The sequence below is a fragment of the Arvicola amphibius genome, chromosome 10, assembly GCF_903992535.2.
Source record: "Arvicola amphibius chromosome 10, mArvAmp1.2, whole genome shotgun sequence".
NCBI classification, from domain to species: domain Eukaryota; kingdom Metazoa; phylum Chordata; class Mammalia; order Rodentia; family Cricetidae; genus Arvicola; species Arvicola amphibius.
This window is the reverse complement of record NC_052056.1, coordinates 13,725,136-13,745,021: the sequence shown is the minus strand read 5'-3', so window position 1 is coordinate 13,745,021 and position 19,886 is coordinate 13,725,136.

The window sequence follows — 19,886 nt, the reverse complement described above, 5'->3', positions numbered from 1 at the left end:
AGTATGTTATGATAGACCATGCCCTCCTGAAAGGTTACTATGAATACCCTCAAAAAATTACTTCGCTCAACTACTGACTGAGATGAACCTGGCACACAGGTTATACCATGAAAGACCTAAATAACAGTGACCCCATTCAGCAGGAAGCAGTTTGGAGAGAAATAACTGTGCCCATGTTCCCAAATATTGTTTATAAATGTTCTTTTACATTTAAAGGGGGATATGATATAGAGATTAATAATTTGTATTGGTATGATTTTAAGGTTAATTTTATTATATGTATATGTATTTCTGATATTGATTAAGGTATTGTGATTGTGTAGTTCATTTAAAAATGTAATGTATAATTAGGAAATATAGGTTGTTAATGAATAATCATCGATAATATTCAAGCTTGTAGTCATGTTAGTTAGATTTTCTAGATATATAGAGATATATTTCAGTTAGATAAGCATACCTAATATCTTTCAAAGACTACAGAATATGGCATTTAAATGTTTTAATAACTTAGGGCTTTTCATGACAATGAGACACATCTGCTCCTGGCAGCACCAGCTACTTCAAGAAGATGATGGGCATCGAAGAGACTCCTTATGGAGTTTGATAGCCATTTGGGAAAGAAACTGCTCTTGCCTGGACTATTGCATAAACTGGACACAGAGAACCCTCAGAGAGAGGACTGATGAACTTGCCTATAGGTGAGATGATCTTTCGGGGTTCCTGATTCATGAAAGAGTCTGCCAGACATTCTGCAGAACACAGCAGATACTGACTGAACTGCCTTTGAAATTTCCTGCTTCATGGAAGTCTGATGGATATTATGGGCCTGTAGGCCGAAGATGGATACCCCAACAGTACAAAAGAACTTTGGGTGACTGTCCAGGTAGCAAGATGTCTCTGCGATTTCTAGAGTTTTGGAAGTATCTTACTTCTTGTTCACCTAGGTAATATTATATCCCACTGGAGTCTTTGATGGAGTTGAAGAATAAATAGATAGTTATAGTTTTCCTTAGTCATGATAAAATATAAAGTAGATATAAATACTGTAACTGTAATTCTTGCTTGATAACTGTTTTGTTATAAGTAAATTTTACTATGTTAAAGTGAAAGCCTTTCCTTTTTGTTTAAACAGAAAAAGGGGAAAGGATGTAGGTGTGTCTTCTATCTGTCTGATGATTTAATTCATTAATTAATAAAGAAACTGCTTGGCCTAATAGGTTAGAACATAGGTGGGTGGAGTAGACAGAACAGGAAGAAGGAAGTGAGGTAGATGGCTCAGACAATTGCCCTGCCTCTCCTCTCTGAGACAGATGTGATGAAACTCCAGCCCAAGATGGACTTATGCTAGAATCTTTCCCGTTAAGACACTACTCGTGGTGTTACACAGATTATTAGATTTGGGTTAGTCAAGATGTGAGTAAGAGGCTGAAACTAATGGGTCAGGCAGTGTTTAAATGAATACAGTTTGTGTGTTTTTATTTTGCATGTAAAGCTAGCCATGCAGGAGCTGGGTGGAGGGATGCTGCCCGCTGCTCCTCACAACACAGGGTCAGGGAAAACACTTTAACAACCTTTTTACAAATATTAACTAAGGCTTTAAAATAGGAGTAACAGATCCAGATGCTAGAAAAGTACTTATTGAATCTTTGGCTTTTGAAAATGCCAACTTAGAATGTGAAAGTTACTTGGGCCTTAAATGTTAGATTAGCACCAATAGATGAATGGATACTGCATACAATGAACACTGAGACAGTTGACTATAATATTGAATCTTGGGTAGGAGAAGCAATTTTCAAAGCTATGAGGAGACAACAAAATGCCAAATGTTTTAATTGTGGTAGAATAGGACATCTAAGAAGAGATTGTAGACAATAAATTCCTAGGAATAATGTCTCCTCTAGAAATTGCAAGAATATGAGTACTTAGTTATCAGGTATATGTAGAAGGTATGGCAAAGCCTGCCATTTGACCAATGAATGCAGATTAATAAGAGACAGGTATGGCAGCCTGATACCACTAGGAAACTCCTTGGGGGTCCTCTCACAGACCCCCAAGTTAAAAGTGGTCCCATCATTCCCAGTCACTATGGAAGACATGTCTCACCAAGAGAATTAAAAAATCTAGAGCCTTCTGTAAAAGACCATATTTATTCCAGATTGAATAAACATGGAGGATAATTTAAAAATTCCAACAGTAAATGTATATTTTGACAGAATTCAATATATTATCAAAGAACAAAACTAAGAGCGCATATAAATGGCATTGTAATTGTGTGTATGATTGAAATGGGTATAGACTTGAGTATCATTACTCCAGAATCTTGGCATCCAAATTGGCCTCTTCAAGAGGCAGATGTTCAATTACTAGGAATCGGAACCCTATCCCAAGTGAAATAAAGCATGAGATAGGTTGACTGCATAGAGCCAGAAGGACAGAGAGGAAAGCTGAGTCCATTTGTAGCTAATATTGTAGTGAATTTATGGGACTGTAACCTGCTGCAGAAATGGAATACCCAGATTAATATCCCGGCAGTCCCAGAAACTCATAATTCTGGGAAGGATATTATAAGGTACTGTACACAAAGGTCACCAGCCATTCTGGCTGTATAATAACACAAAGCAACTAGCAAATCTTTAGAGGTACCAAAGCCCTAACTTTAAAATGGTTAACTGAAAAAGCAATATGGGTAAAACAAGTGGTTTTTAAGAGAAGACAAACTAAAGATTTTAGAGCAGCTGGTACAGGAGAAACTAGTTGCTCACCATATTGAAGAATCAACCAGCACCTGGAATTATCCTTTAGTTGTTGTTAAAAAGAAATTTGGTAAATGAAGAATGGTGACAGATATAAGAGCTGTCAAGAAGGTAATTTAACTTATAGACCTTCTACAATCTCAAATTCCTCTGCCTTCTCTATTACCAAAAGAATGGCCTCTTATACTGATTTAAAGGATTGTTTCTTCACTATACCTTTACAAGAAAAGTACAGGGAAACATTTACCTTTACAGTGCCTACTTATAATAATTCTCAGCCTACTAGTAGATACCAGTGGACTATCCTTCCACAGGGAATGCACAATAGCCCACGTGATGCCAATACTTTGTAAGTCAGCCATTGGAAAAAATTCCTCTAAAGGAACTCTGACTGCTCTTTGGACTGAAGAGTGAGGGGGAGGGGGAGTGGGGGAAGAGGAGAGAAATGGGAGGAAGGGAGGAGGTGGAAATTTTTAATAAAAAAATAGAGAAAAAAACAAAGATTGTTAGGAGATATTTCCAGTCTACAACCAGCTGTTGGGATAACACCTGATTTAATAATTCACTTAAACAAAATGTTAGATGGTGATAAAGACTTAAATAGTCCCAGAGAATTAACAGATAAAACAGTAGAGAACTTGACAATTGTTGAGGAGAAATTACAGGAGGCACATATGGTTAGAGTGAACCCAAATCTTAAATGTATTCTAGTCATATTGCCTTTGAGAATATCTCCTATAGGAGTTTAAAGGCAGAGGGATGATATTATCTTGGAATGGATCTTTTTACCACATAAACCAAATAAAAAATTAAAATCTTATGTGTGTAGTGTGAAGCGGCGGGGCTGCGTCCCGCCATCCGGCCACCGGCTAGCTTTACACCCGAAATAATTACATGGAAACTGTATTCTTTTAAACACTGCCTGGCCCATAGTTGCAGCATGGAGACTCACTATGGCGACTGCCTGAAGCGTCTCCCCAATGCTACTTCCTTGTTCCCACAATTCTGTTCTGTCTACTCCACCTACCTAATTTTCTGTCTCTTAAAGGGCCAAGGCAGTTTTCTTTATTAATTAACCAATGAAAGAAACATAGACAGATAACTCTCCTCCATCATATGTGAAAAGAGTCTCTGAATTAATCATAAAAAGTAAATTGAGACTTCATCAATTAGCAGGTATAGACCCAGCAGAGATTACAGTGTCTTTTAATATTGATAGAATAAAAAAGTTATGGGAAGACAATAAACCATGGCAAAGAGTTTGTGCTATTTTTGTAGAAATTAATAGCAAATATCCCAAATGCGATAGACTTAACCTTATAAAGAGAATTTCTTGAATTCTTCTCCAAACTGTATTGATGCTTCAATAACTGTACTCTGTACATTTATACAGATGCAAGTAAATCAGGAAATGCAGATTACAAATCAGAAGAATTAAGTAAAGAGGAACAAAGTCCTTATAATTCTTTACAAAATGCAGAATTATATGCTATTCTTGTGGTACTAAGGGATTTTAAAGAACCTTAATATAGTTACTGATTCACAATATGCAGAAGGAGTTGTTTTGCATACTGAAACCTCTGAATTTATACTAGATGATGCAGAATTGACTTTATTATTTATATGGGTTCAGGATATAAACAGAAATAGGTTTTGTCCCATATACATATCACATATCTGATCCCATATGAATCTTTCAGGTCCTCTAACACAAGATAATGTAAAAATTGATTGATTACTGATTGGAAATGTTGAAGACCTCAGACTTCCTTAAGAAACATCATATTAATAGCAAAAGTTTAAAGAAAGAGTTTTCTATTGCATGGCAACAAGTTAAGGAGATTATAAAGAGATGTCCTGCTTGCTCTTTCTATAACCAACACTAATACCTGCAGGTACTAACACAAAGGGTACTCAAAAAAATGAAATATGGCAGATGGTCATGTTCAACTTTGCAGAATTTAGAAAATTAAAATATGTATACAACACCATTGATACTTATTCAAGTTTTCATTGGGAAACTGCTTTAAGCTCAGAAGAGGCTGATTCAGTAATCACAAATTTATTAGAAGTTATGGCCATTATGGGTATACCTGCACAAATAAAAGCAGATAATGGTCCAGCATGTGTCTCTAAGAAAAAGAAAATTAAACAATTTTTACTTATTATAACATAAAGCATATTACAGATATAAAACACAATCCTACAGATCAAGCAGTTGTAGGGAGATCAAATCAAACTATAAAGGATATGTTAGATAAACAGAAGGGGATGGAAAATACCCCCATAAATAGATTACATAATGCTTTAGTACCTTGAATTTTTTAACACTAATGAGAAATGGACAGCAGCAGCAGAGAGACATTGGATAATAGAAAAGTTTTCTTAATTAAATCAGCCAGTGTATTTCAAGAATGTGTTGAATTCTAATTTTAATCCATGGTGATCCGATAGGATGCAGGTGGTTAATAATATGTTTCTGTAACTGTGGAAGTTTGCTTTGTTACCAAGTATGTGGTCAATTTTCGAAAAGGTTCCATGAGCCGCAGAGAAGAAGGTATATTCTTTCCTATTTGGGTGGAATGTTCTATAGATGTCTGTTAAGTCCATGTGGTTCATTATCTCCATGAAGTCTCTTAATTCTCTGTTAGGTTTCTGTCTGATTGGCCTGTCCATTGGTGAGAGAGGAGTGTTGAAGTCTCCCACTATCAGCGTGTTTGGTTTGATTGCTGCCTTGAGTTCTAGTAATGTTTCTTTTACGTAATTGGGTGCTTTTATATTAGGGGCATAGATATTCAGGATTGAGACTTCATTCTGATGGATTTTTCCTGTAATGAGTATAAAGTGTTTTTTCCATCTCTTCTGATTGATTTTAGTTTAAAGTCAACTTTGTTAGAAATTAGTATGGCCACACCGGCTTGTTTCTTAGGACCATTTGCTTGATAAACCTTTTCCCAACCCTTTAGGAGAGGGAGCCATAAATGTCCAGATCCTATTGCCATACTCTTGAATATCTCGCATATCACCATAGAACCTTCAACTGGCGTTGGATGGAGAAAATGACAGAGCCCCACATTGGAGCACTGGACTGAGCTCCCAAGGACCTGATGAGGAGCAAAAGGAGGGAGATCATGAGCAAGGAATTCAGGACCGTGAGGGGTGCATTCACCCATTGAGACAGTGGGACAGAACTAACGGGAGACCACCAAGTCCAGTTAGAATGGGACTGATGGAACAGGTAACCAAAACCAGACTCTCTGAATGTGGCTGACGGTGGAGGAGGACTGAGAAACCAAGGACAATGGCGATGGGCTTGGACTCTTCAGCATGGACGGGCTCACTGTGAGCCTTGTCAGCTTGGTTGCTCACCTTCCTGGACTTAGGGGGAGTTGGGAGGACCTTGGTCTTGACATACTGAAGGGAACCCTGATGGCCCTTTGACCTGGAGAGGGAGGGAGTGGGGGTATGGGTGGAAGGGAGGGGAGGGAAGGAGGAGGGGAGGAGATGGAAATCTTTAATAAAAAAAATGAGAAAAAATAATAATTATGTTACTATGTCAATGAATAAATAAGTCAATCTTCATTTTGGTACAATTATTTTCATTGCTGTTGTGCCCAGTTTATGGGGACCTCAAAAGACTGCCAGGGAGACAGACTCACCAAAATGCAAAAGCAAGGTTTATTGTGTGCACAATACAAGCCAGCAGGAACCTCGTCAAAGCAACTGGTGCAGCAGAGGCAAGAGGATGTACCTCAGCCTTCTAGAGGGCAATATTTAAAGGCAAAAATCAGAAAAGTTACATTAGCAAGGTGTGGGATGATGGGTTTCTAAGCTTTAGGACCCCTGTGACTGACATTTGTCTAGGGGTGTCCTGGTGAAAAACAATGGGTATGTGCTGGTAGGTGACGCTATCTACAATGGTTGCAATGCTAGGAATTTCCTTTGGATGGTCTGTTTCTGGGTGGTGCTGTGGTAGTCTCAGTTTGGGGTCTTTATCAGAACTGGGTATTGCCTCAGGGTAAACTACAGAGACCCAGGCCTCTATTGAGTTTGTCATGGCTGGATCCTACACATGCCATAAAGCAGAGAACATGTGTCCTGGTTCAGATAAATTTATTGATCATATGAGCACCAAAACTATGAGTTAATAGATAATAATATATAAGTAGGTCTCTGATAGCCTAGGTTTTAAGTGTGGGGGAAGGGAATAGATTTAAATAAGAAATAAAGAACTGGATTTACTGTGGGCAAAGTGGTTTTAGTTTTAGAAATGGTCCATCAATCATATGCCTACTCAATTCTCAGTGGTGAAGCACTTCCTCAGAGGTATAATTAAAATACACAAAACATTTTTCATTTGAAAAAGCTGAGTCTAAAATTGAAAAAAAAAAGAATGTGTTGACATCACAATGGAAGTCAAGAGATGTGCTGTGTTGGGGAAGGGGTTTTGTTCTTGTTTCCAAAGAGTAAGAAAAACTATGGGTAGCATCAAAATTAATAAAGATTTGCTTTGAAAAAGAGAAATCTCTTGAGAAATAGAAATGACAGCTCATCCACATCAGTAACAACCATACAGGTGGTAAAGAAATCATATAGGAATGGGGCAGGGTTCTGCTCTTGTCTTTACAAGAAATACACATCCTCAAATATTCAAGAGACCTTGGATGTTTGGATGCTGACAGGAGGAAAAATAACTTCCCAATAAGGATCATCAAGAAAAAGGAACATGACTTGTAATGACAGGTGATCAAGACATATACGTATACATATATATATACATATATATTTATGAATATATAGAGATTGTATTAGAGTTGGAAAATGGCTCTGTCCTTCTCTAAATCCAACCATGTTGTGAGAGGAAAAATTCAGAATTTCTAACTCATGTCAAGAGCCATCTGGTATGGGACAGAAAGAAGAAAGAATTTAGAAAAAAAAAAAACATTTACTTTTCTTCATACCTATTTTTGTCTCTATCATTCATTTAATGTGTGTGTGTGTGTCTGTATATGTCTATATAATGTTTAAGTTTTCCACAATTAACAATGAATTTTTCTGCAGTAATCTTTGAAGTTTCCAGGAAGAAGATGGGGCCCCACAAACAACAACTCTACCTGGTTGATATGACATCATGACAACACTGATAATGCTACTATAAGACCTGTTTTGGATACCAGCTGCTCAAGACACTTCCAACTTGGTTAACTGAAATGGTGCACTCTTTAACAGCTTTCTGGCCAGACCTCCAGTTAGGAACCTCAGAAAAACCCTACTGAATACTCAGAGACTTTTGCAATTATAGCAGACATTTATCTTGGAACTTAAGCATCTTTTTACTTTCACAGGATGCTATAAAAAAGGACATCTCCCCCATGACAGCTAGAAGTAATTCTAGAAGACAATGTCCCTTCTCCAAAGTTTGTCCTCAGGTTTAGGGACGTCATTTAGGGGTTGATTATAATTGGTATAGGGCTGGGGGTTGGGGAGAATATTATGTAGGATTAGGGATCTCTTTCCAAAAAAAAAAAAAAAAGAGAGGAAATTGGATGGGATAATAGGTTGCTGTGAGCTTACTCACACTAATAATAATAGTGAGTAATAGAGTGAATACTTATGAGCTATTATTTATAGGCAATTTACTTTGGCATATATTCTTGTATATTGATACAAATGTAAATTATATTGAATATGTTACTAATTTTATCTACAATATTTGTATATCTAGGAAAAGTTATTTTGTCATATTTTATGCATACATGTGTCTACCTCTGTTTAAGACATTTTATATATTGATACAATTTTAGGTTATAATTATCATATTGCAATATACATTTCTATCTCTGATCAAGATACTTATACATTGTTTACATTTTGAGATCATTGTCCTCATTTGTTTCTCAGTTGTTTAAATATTGTTTAATATTCTAATATGAAGTCCTAGTCTTTACATTATATAAGTATTAAGTTTCATAGGTCAACAGTTATCCATGTTTGTCATACTTATAGTTAGATTAATCAGGTTCTTTCGATACATAGAGATTGTATTCTGTATAATTAGGTAATCTTCGATCACTTCAATATGAATATGGCATTTAAATAACTTAGGGTTCTGTTGAAATGAGAGACAATTGCTCATAGCAGCACCAATCTATTCCCAAGAGAAGCTTGAACACCAAGGACACTCCATTTGGAGCTTGTTTTCTTCTGGTAAAACTGGCCTTTGAGCAAGAAACTGCCCATGTATCAACCACTGACAATATGCCCTATGTCTGGATAGGACAAAAAGGATACAAGAAAAAGACTATCAAATCTTGCCAAGACAGGGTAAGATGGTTTTGAAATTTTTCCTGTCTCTAAAAATGGTCTGTCAGTTATTCTAGGCCTTAGCCAAAGTTGGTTGCTCCAATGTTGCAATTGAGGCTTTGGGTGATTGCCCAGGTATCAATCCAGTTGTCTCTGTCATTTGTTGTACATTTTGGAAGTTGCTTGATTGTACTTCCTGCTTACTCAAGTAATAGTATTTCCCTTCTCAGGTCTTCATTGGAGTTGAAGACTAGATGTAGTTACATTCCACTCATGACTTGGCCAAGTTATTTATTATACAAGACTTAAACTCATTAGGATAGGATAATTATTGAAATATTTATTATATGTTTCTTGTTTGATATTGTTTATGCTGGTTTTAATTCTAATTTTTATACCTGATATTTGTTCTTATTGCATATAACTTTGTACTAGGCTTAGAACTGTCTTATTTAAACAAAACTGGGAGTTGCTATAGGAATTTCTACCACCTGTAGCCTTTAAGTTCCCCGCCCACATGGGTGTGGCCTCTTGTACAATATATGCCACTGTAAAGCATGCACTGGCTTTTTTCCTCCTGAGTTAACTACCTAAACAACCACAATAACACTGACCACAAATATACAAGGGTATTGGAATTCCAGAGTTCTAAATAAAATTTTAAATTCCATATAGAAGCAAGTACAACACTAAGACCAAAAGAATATCACTCCATTTACAGAACCTGCTTAAACTATTCCAGAAACATCTTTTTTTTTAGTTTTCACTCGAGGAGATTCACATATATTTTTGTTCTTCCTATTCTATGCATTAAGCCCAGAGAGCATCGGAATGCCCCTCTCAGCCTTTACTCATGCCTCTCTTAATTCTCTGCCATACTAGCTCCTTTGTGCTCATGTCTACTAATCCAAAATATTCACTCTTCCTTGGATTCTCAAATTTCTGCCTGGGAACACTTCAGCATAGACTGAAAATGCCATTAAATAAACAAAGATGCTTATAAAGAAGCTCACTAAATTCTGTATTTGCTCAGGGTCAATTTTCTGTAATGTTATTTTAATAAATTTAAAATTTATAAGCCTTATCTTTATAAATAGTATTTTTTAATTTTTAGGAAGCTCCCAGTTTTCTAAATTTAAAAAAGTAATATTTTGTACTTTGTGAACATTTTTTGCAATAGTGTGAGTTGAGTCTATCTTTTCTTTCTTTCTTATTTTTCTTTTGTTTTTTTGAGACAGGGTTTCTCTGTAGCTTTGGAGCCTGTCCTGGAACTAGCTCTTGTAGACCAGATTGGCCTCGAACTCATGGAGATCCACCTGCCTCTGCCTCTCGAGTGCTGGGAATAAAGTTGTGCGCCACCACCACCCAGCATGCTAAATCTATTTTCGACTGGAAAAAAATTCTTCATAAAACAAACAAAATTCAAGAGCAAATTTGAGTTTTATTGGCATAGTTTTATGTCTCCTCCTAAATTCACTTTTAACTTTCTAATGAATAAAATTATTGTGATAAATAAACTAATATCTATTCTCTAAGAACTTTGGGAGAAGTTTTCAGTGGTTTAATAGACATGATCTATTTCCTTATCATGAAGTTCTATACCAAAATTTTCAGAGTAAAAAGAAGAAAATTCAATATAACAGTGAGGAAAATGTAATCAACTATTGGGTTAAAATGTTATTTTTAATGTAATTTCCCTGGAATAATTCCTTTAAAGGAATTTGATAATGAAACATAACACACATATAACTGAAGAAATTTCAAGTCTTTTAACTTTGAGCAGAAATAGAAACTGATGATAACTTTCATCATTTGGTTTTTCTAAGGCAAGAACATTAATTTTCTTTAAGAAACATCTAATAGTGCATAGCTGTTGAATATGGAAATAGAGGAGAACTTATCCCTCCACTGCAGACAGGATAACTTCATACAGCTCTATTAAGTAAGAATAATTCAATCCAACATCATTATCATTTATTAGAACTAGAGAAAATGGCTTCATTTGATTCAGTACACATTTTAGTGAAAATATCCTCACACTCTGATCCCTGAATAGATCTAAAGGTAAAGCAAAACAATTACCACAGTGTACCTGATGCCAAACCTGAGAAAGAAAAAGCTCAATAAATTTTGCAAAAGCATTTGGAGGAACTTCAGCTTTTAATTTAGTTTCCCACCTTCCTCATTCCAATCCATTTCTGACCATGATTATTTTTAGATAAAAATTATGTGATATCGTTCTTGGTATTCTCAGTTCCTGAACTTCACACTTCCAAATTGCTTTCCAAACTTCTGCCAGACTAATTTTCACAGGGCAGTCATCCACAACAACATGTCCTCTGACCAAGAATCCAGGATGTTTGATTTCACTGCCACCGCTCATCGAAATCTAGTGCCTACACGGAAGGTTGTTATTCCACTGTGTTCCACATAGTTCTTTCCTCTTCTCCAACGTGAACCATTAACCCACTCAATCCAGACTTCATTTGGCAGCCATATTATTATCCACCAGTATGCTTGCTCCTTTATGGACTACTAATAAGCACTCTTGGCCCTCTCAGAAAACCTCATCCAGTTCTCAGAGGCTGCTTTTGTATTCTCTTAGCAAACACACGCAGGTGAAATCATGTGCCTCCTAAACAATTATTCATTTTTTCTTTATTTCCCATTGGGGACAGTATCATCAAATTTAGTTAAGTATTATGTTTTACACTTCTGAGCTGACAGCGTTTCATCAATTTAGACAGTGTTTAGAGAAACGCCAGTCCTGCCACTTACTCTCACTTTGCTTTGTGGATAAACTTTCATCACACTTTGGAGAAAGTAGAAGCCAAGGAGCAAAGCCCGGCAGCTAAGTCATCCAGGTCTCTGTGTTTATACCACTGTTCAGCACTGCTTTCTTTAATCTACTATATTCTTCCCATTCAATAGCACTGCCTACTCAGCATCCGCAATAACTCCTGGTTCTTTGAAGATTTAAAAAGATGCAAGATGAAGTAAATAGTCTCAGCAGTTCTCCTCAATAAAAATAAACTAATTAAAATCTAAGCCTGCTTTTTCTTCCAGTTTTTGACTGTTTGTTTAAAATTTAATAATCACAAGTTGCCCACACTTCCTTCAACCTAGCTGCTCCATTAGATTTTATTTATGATGTCTTTTTTATATTGACCTGTTTTATATACTACTTTATTATCATATCAGAATGATGAAAGTTAACCACTAAAAATCACAGTATTCCAGAAAAGTTTTGAGTCAGAGGGAGTGGATGACTCCAACAAAACAATATTTTTGGAAACAATACAAAAGCTGCACCTATGAAGTCAAATCTGTTGTGACTATGTGCACAAGACCAATAAGAGATGAAAGCAGACAAAATGCCTGCAAGGATATGGAAAAGGGTAAAATGTCCAATCCTTAGCTGAGCAGCTTTTGGCAAGTGATGGCTACTTGGAGAGAGTGAGACCAATTTATTTTAGGATGAAGCCCCTATAAGGCTACCCCTACACCAGAAGATGACCTGAACACACATCCTGGAAGTGCTGAGTGGGCTCACTGGGTATGGAGCAAGGGAGAACTCATGAAATTGGGACAGAATAGTCAAGATGGGGAGAGAAAAAGAACTACAGTGGAGGGAATAGGACTAAACTTGATAGTTTAATTTTTTTTTTCTTTCGAGACAGGGTTTCCCTGTAGTTTCTAGAGCCTGTCCTGGATCTAGCTCTTGTAGACCAGGCTGGCCTTGAACTCAGAGATCTGCCTGCCTCTGCCTCCCGAGTGCTGGGATTAAAGGCGTGCGCCACCACTGCCCGGCTGATAGTTTAATTTTTTAAATTTTAGTGTTGAAATTATAATAATGATAAATCTTTATTCCCTTTCCTCTCTTCAAACGTTCCCATACAGTCCTCCTGTTCTTCAAACACAGGGCCTCCTTTTCATCAATTGCTATTGCATTCATGTATGCATATACATACATATATCTGTGTGATAGAATATATAGTAATAAATATAAATTGTTTAGTATGTGTTGTTTATATGCAAGATTTTATTAAGTTAATTGGAAAATACTAAAAAGCTTAAATTCATATTTTAAAAAGGCATGAAAATGAGCAAGTACATTCATGTGTTTTGATACCATGTAGTTTTCTCTATATTTGTTATTTGCAACTTTTAACTTATTTAGTGGATTATTCCATTATTTTCCCCATTGTAATGCTATAGTTAATGTAAAGACTAATTATTTTTTAACTACACTTTTTGTTTCTATTATACACAAAGTTCCTAGGTTTGTACTTTAGATACGATGGATATTTATTAATATTTGTCAAATCACTAAGTATCAAATATATACATTAAAATATTTAGTGCATTTATGATTGGTACTTGATTTTATAAGTTTTAAAAATTAGACAATGTTACTTGAGAATATATGATGCAATTATAGTGTTACAAAAATAACAGTTTTGATTTTTAAGGCGTTATTGCTACTTTATGGTCGCAGTGTTTTAAGTCATGGCATAACAGAAATATTTCAGATATGAGTATTAATATACTCTTCCAATATGCTCTTCCTTATACTAAGGTATGAACTAATTTTTAAAACCTGAAAACTCAATGATCACTTATATTGGAATAAAAGCTTTCATCATTTATAAACTATGTTCAAACATTGTACATCAAAATAGAAGACATGTTTTAAATAAGTAATATATCATAAAAAAAGCTTTCATCGTAAATGCATACAATAGTAAATAAAGTCAACTCTAGTATAAGAAAGTTTTTCTTAACTCTACCGAAAGTATTATTTTATGCTCATTTAATTCAATGATAAATTATCTGCAGTGACTTTATTTTTCCATATATTACATAGAAATAAATATTAACAATGGACAAAATAGTAGTACAGCAGGCCTTCACTCGGTATATTCATTTTCTTCTTAAATTCCATCCTATACTAGTATTTGCTTTATAGAAATTAATAATAAAATCTATTTGCAGTATTCTCATTGTAAAGGACTGTTTTAAATGGCAGCTAACTATGTGAATACTAACGATATAATATATTAAATATATTACATATTGACTTTATAGTGCCAATGAATTCAACCATTTGAAATACCATTGGCTTGAAATGTTGTTTTCTAAATAGAGCAATCTTGTTTTCCCTAAGATATGTTTTTTTAATTTTTACTTTTAATGATAAAAACTTATTTCTTAATTAATCAAATGCTTATTTTTCATATTTTGGAAATCTTTATAATATTTTCATGATAGTATATTTAGAATGCTGTGTTAGCTATGGCTCTCTAATTGATCATATATGTGGGGTGTGTATATACATATATGTATGTAATAGAAAAAGGTCATTTATTTGATTAGCTTGCATAATGGATGTAGTCCAAAGATTGCTTTCTCACAATTGATCACAATCTGACCATTACACAGTCTACAAAGCTGAATGTCTCAGCAGTCCCTTTGCCTGGATTCTACAAAATAAAGATAAGGATTGTAATTAAGAATATCTGCATTTCCATCTGCATTGTAGGTCAATCCCTTCTAGAGAGTTACCGTCTAAAGCCCACAGGCCAATACTTGTCAGTGGTTCACCTGTACTTGTCCTGTGTTAGAATAATTGTCTGTCGGAAACTGTCAAAAACTCTCAGTTTTGCCTGCTTCCCTAGACATACTTCTACTTCTCTGATATCAGCGCATGGTATTGACTTTTGTGGGTCTTGTTATACTTTCATTAAAGGCTGTGGCAGTAGGTGTTAGTTCATTTAGCTTAGTATTTTAAGATTAATTTCTTTATTACAATGATTTTCCCAGTAGCACAGGTATTGATAAATGACTTATGATAATGCAAGGGCATTTTTTCCTTGAATTGCCATGTATAATCATCTCTGAAGCTAATACACACTAATTAGAACCCAACCTTCCTTGTTATTGTGATAACTGAAGATCAATTTGCTAATCACTAAATGACAAAAGAGCATGACAGGGTTATTATAGATTATATCAGCCTGATAGTCTCCAGGTTTGGCTGATATTTGGAAGCCTGCCAGGACTTCTGGAATTCAATCAAGGTTAACGCAGCAAATTGTCTAGTTGGCAGAAGAGGCACCAGAACATCTGAGCCCAATACAGGAAGGGCTTCCCTAAGAGGTACAGCTTCTGTAGCCTGTTTCTGGCTTGCTCACATAAGACATTCTTCCACAACTGGGGGTGGTACCTGCGAGTCTCTCAATTGACTCTCAGAGTCCCAAAGAATATGTAATGATTTGAGGCAAATTTTGTGAATAGAAAGAAAAAAATGAAATTAATTTATGTTTATTCTGGTAGTCAGATCATTTTTTTAAGAAAAATTTTAATCATCCAATATTCTCAAGTCAATTTCAAGATGAACTTATAATTAAAAGCAAATTTTTAAGCAAACAACACTGTAAATAATACCAGGTAACTACATACTCATCCCTGAGAACAAAACTTGAAGAAATCTTAGTTTTATTTGTCCTTTGATGTATCCCGTAATACATCCAGCACTTTCGTCTCCAAATTATGAAATCAAATACACAATTAAATGTTTGAGTTTAAGTCATAACAATAAGAAATTAATTTCGGTATATTGCCAAGATAACATTGATCTTTAAACAAGAAATTAGAACATATAAATATTTCTTAATGCTTATTAACTATTTACCAAAGAAAATTTAATCTCAAAATTACTTAAAGCCATGTCATTCATAAACTCCATCTTCTGTCTGATTTTCTTATATTACATTCATGATATTTATATATGCTGTTTATTAATTTATTTTTATTTATTACTCCCCAAATTAATATAGTTATATTTTCTAAAGACATCGCATCAGGATTATTTATTCTGTATTATTTTATGGAACTGGAGGAAAATAAATAAATTTGCTAAATGTCATTACCTTTGCATGAGTATTATTAAGTTACAATTAATAATGCTAAGAAATATAACGGCTTTACAGTATTATGATAGACATGCATGAGCTGTCTGGCAATATCGCTATGAATTAAAAGAGAAATATAACAATATAAGACATTTCTAAGCACTGACAAGATGCCTCAGTCTATAAACTGTTTACAAATCAAACACGAAAACCTAAATTCAGATGCCAAGAACTTATGTAAAAATTCAGCCATTGAATGATACTTGTAATATATATACACTTGTAAGCCTTGCATGAGGGAATTAAAGAAAAGTTATTCCTGAAGCTGTGTGGACAGCTAGTCTATCTAAACTGGTGAACTCTTGCTTCTGTGAAAAATCCTGTCTAGAAAATGAGGTGGAGAGAAATCCGGGAATATACCAGACATCATCTTCTGTCTCCCTTGACATGCACATGCATGTGCACAAACACACACATACACACACACACACACACACACACACACACACACACACAAATCTACACATAAAATTTAAAATGAAAGAAAAACGAAGCACTTTTCCCAAAAGCCCTTCTTAATGATTCTAAGTCTATTTATGTAGTAATATTGTTGTGTAGCATTTTTATCATATGAATGGGTGGAATAAAGAGAGTATGTGACCTAAATTTCTCTAAGGACATAACCTAAAGAAAGCCCTATGTTCTTTAGCTTGGTGAAACTGACAATTCCTTTACAGAAGCCTGAGGAAGATGGAAATAAACAAGAAACTTCATTTATGTTGGTTTTTGTTGTATGCACTGGACAATCATGTACATAAAAAGCAGAACACCTGCATCCTGAAGCAGGAATAACTACTGGATTTTTGCAGCAGAAATTAGCTGAGAAGGGCTTAACATAATGGAAGAATTAAAAGCCCCGCAGGAGAAAACTAAATTTAGGCAATTTTTGAAGACAAGAGGTTCAGTTTCCACCTGTGCTAGAGACCTAAAAGATTTGTAATCATTGAAAAGTGGTGTGTGTGTGTGTGTGTGTGTGTGTGTGTGTGTGTGTGTGTGTGTGTGTGTGTGTGTGTGTGTGGTTTACCCAGTGTGGAGCTGACAATGGTTGGGTCTAACAGCAACCACAAGCTAGTTGTGAGTGTCCTTGGGTATGGGACCTGATGAATGAAGTGGGTGGGCAATGACAGCATTCCTTCAATTAGCATTCTGTTAGGAGTGAGTTGCTGCCAAGCTCACTTTGTTTGGAAAAGATTGCAAAGCTGTACTCCTGCTTAATTATTGCAGCAGCCTTTACCTCAGCTGCCTGGTTTGGCATAGATTCTGTAAATTTTCAGTGTAATCTGCCAAAGCTGCGTCTGTTGTGTTGGCTCACTGTAAACTCTCCTGGAAGGAGCCCAAGGACAAGGGTAGAAATGATCACAATGGTGCCCGCTGAGTTCTCACGCCTTTTCCTGGGCATCTACCTTGTTGTGGAGTCTGCTGATGAATACCTTTCCCTGGGCATCTTCACCTGTTACAGGACCCACTGAAAATGCCTTTCCCTAGGCATCTTCATCTTATTATGATGTCCACTGAGTTTTGAAAAAGTTTCTAATAAACTTAGCATGAATCCTTGGAGCTGGTTCAGTTCATTGACAGATAATTTCACTTAAACTTTGGTTCCAATAATTCATCCCATGTACATACAATCACTGTGCCCCATTTTAAATATCACAGACATGGCAGTGATATTTAGGCCTCAAAATTAGATAATTTTAAAAAACAAATCTTTTTTATCTACCAGATTTCAGACAAGATCTATAAATATATCTTATATTTGACTTATTACAATATTCTTTGCTAGAACAAAGTTTAATATTTTTCAGATTTCTTTGATAATTCTAAGCAGTCTAGCTTTGGGAGAATCACAAAAGCCTTTGTTGTTGACTGTGACCCAAGTGATGTGAGATGTTTATTTTGTTAAAGCTCTTCACTCTAAGGTTCTACAGGTCTTTGCAATTCTAAGCGTGACCAACCCAGATACCATCTAATCATTTGGAAAGTGCATCGGTGCTTTTCCTTTTTGAAAACTAGCTTCTATGAACTGGATATATTACAAACAATAAGTCGTGGTTCTGGAATCTATAAAGTCCAAAATTAAGAGTCTGTTACCAGTAGGATTTTTTTCATTATGTACATAAGCTGTGACATAGGAAGATGGAGAGAAAAAGGAAGGGAAGAGCTAAAAATAGATGGGGGAGAGAGATAGAGATATTCTTCCTATCTATTACTAAGTTACTCTTGTGATAACACATTTTAGCCACTTATGCAGCCATTCTAGCATTTATGCATGTACCAACAACTTAATAAAGGGATTATCTCATTTTTATTAATTAAACTTATTCACTTATTTTTAATTCAACTACAATTTTCTCTTGTTCCTCTCCTCCCATTGTCTTCCCCCACCTAACCTTTGCCCTGTCCCCAAATCAATTTTTCTCTGTTTGGGTTCAAAAAAAGGACATCATAGATATATCAACAAAGCACAAAATATCAAACTGTGATAAAGAACTCAAAAAAAAACAAGACACCAAAATGATAATAATAATAATAATAGTGATAAATAATCTAATTTAATTTTAAAATGGAGTACACATCTCTAATGAGTGATATACCCATAAAGGCTGTTTCCAGTTTCTGACTACTATGAATAAAGCTGCTATGAATATAGATGAGCACGCATTCTTTGTCGAGGATGGATCATCCTTTTGGTATATGCCCAAGAGTGAGAGATAGCTGTGTCTTGAGGAAGATTAATTTCTAATTTTCTAAGGAACCACCAGGTTGATTTCCATAGGGGCTGTAAAAGTTTGCACACCTACCAGCAATGGATGAGTTTTCTCCTTGCTCCATATCTCTACCAGCTTGAGTTGTCACTTGTGTTACTGATCTAAGCAATTCTGACAGGTGTAAGATGGAATCTAAAAGTGGTTTTGATTTGCATTTCCCTAATAGAGAAAAATGTTGAGCATTTCTTTAACTGCTTCTTAGCCATTTGAGATTCCTCTATTGAGAATTCTGTTTATATCTGTACTCCATGTTTTAATTTGATTTGGTTTTTATATATCCAGTTTATTGAGTTCTTTAAATATTTTGGATAGTAATCCTCTATTGGCTATGAAGTTAGTAGAAATTGTTTCCAATTCTATGGGCTGTAGTGTTGTCTGAATGACAATGTCCCTTACAGAATCTTTTCAGTTTCATTAGATCCCATTTATTAATTACTGATCTTAATGCCTGCACTATCATTGTTCTGTTCAGAAAGTCATCTCACATTCCAATGTATTCAAGGTTATTCCCTGCTTTCTTTTTTATAAAGTTTAGTATGTCTGGTTTTATACTGAAGTCTTTGATCAACTTGGACTTGAATATGTGAAGCATTATAAATAGAGATCTATTTGCATCCCTCTAAATGTAGACATCAGGTTTGATGAACACTATTTGCTGAAGATGTTGTCTTTTTTTCCCAGTATGTATTTCTGTCTTCTCTATCAAAAATCAGGTATTCATAGTGTTTGGATTTATGTCTTTGTCTTCAATTTGTTCCATTGATCAATGTGACTATCTATATGCCAATACCATGTAGTTTTTATAACCATAGCTCAGTAGTACAACCTGAGTACAACAGGAATGGTGATATCTTCAGTAGTTCTTTTATTGTTCAAGATTGTTTTGCTACCTTGGGTTTATTTGTTTGTTTTGTTTTTCCAAATGAAGTTGAGAATTGTTCTTTCAGAGGCTCTAAAAATTGTGTAGGAATTTAGTTGTGGATTGGATTGAATCTCAAGATTGTTTTTGTCTATTTTTTCTAAGATAATCCTACAAATCCATGATCATGAGAGATTTTTTCCATTTTCTAATTATAATTATATGATAA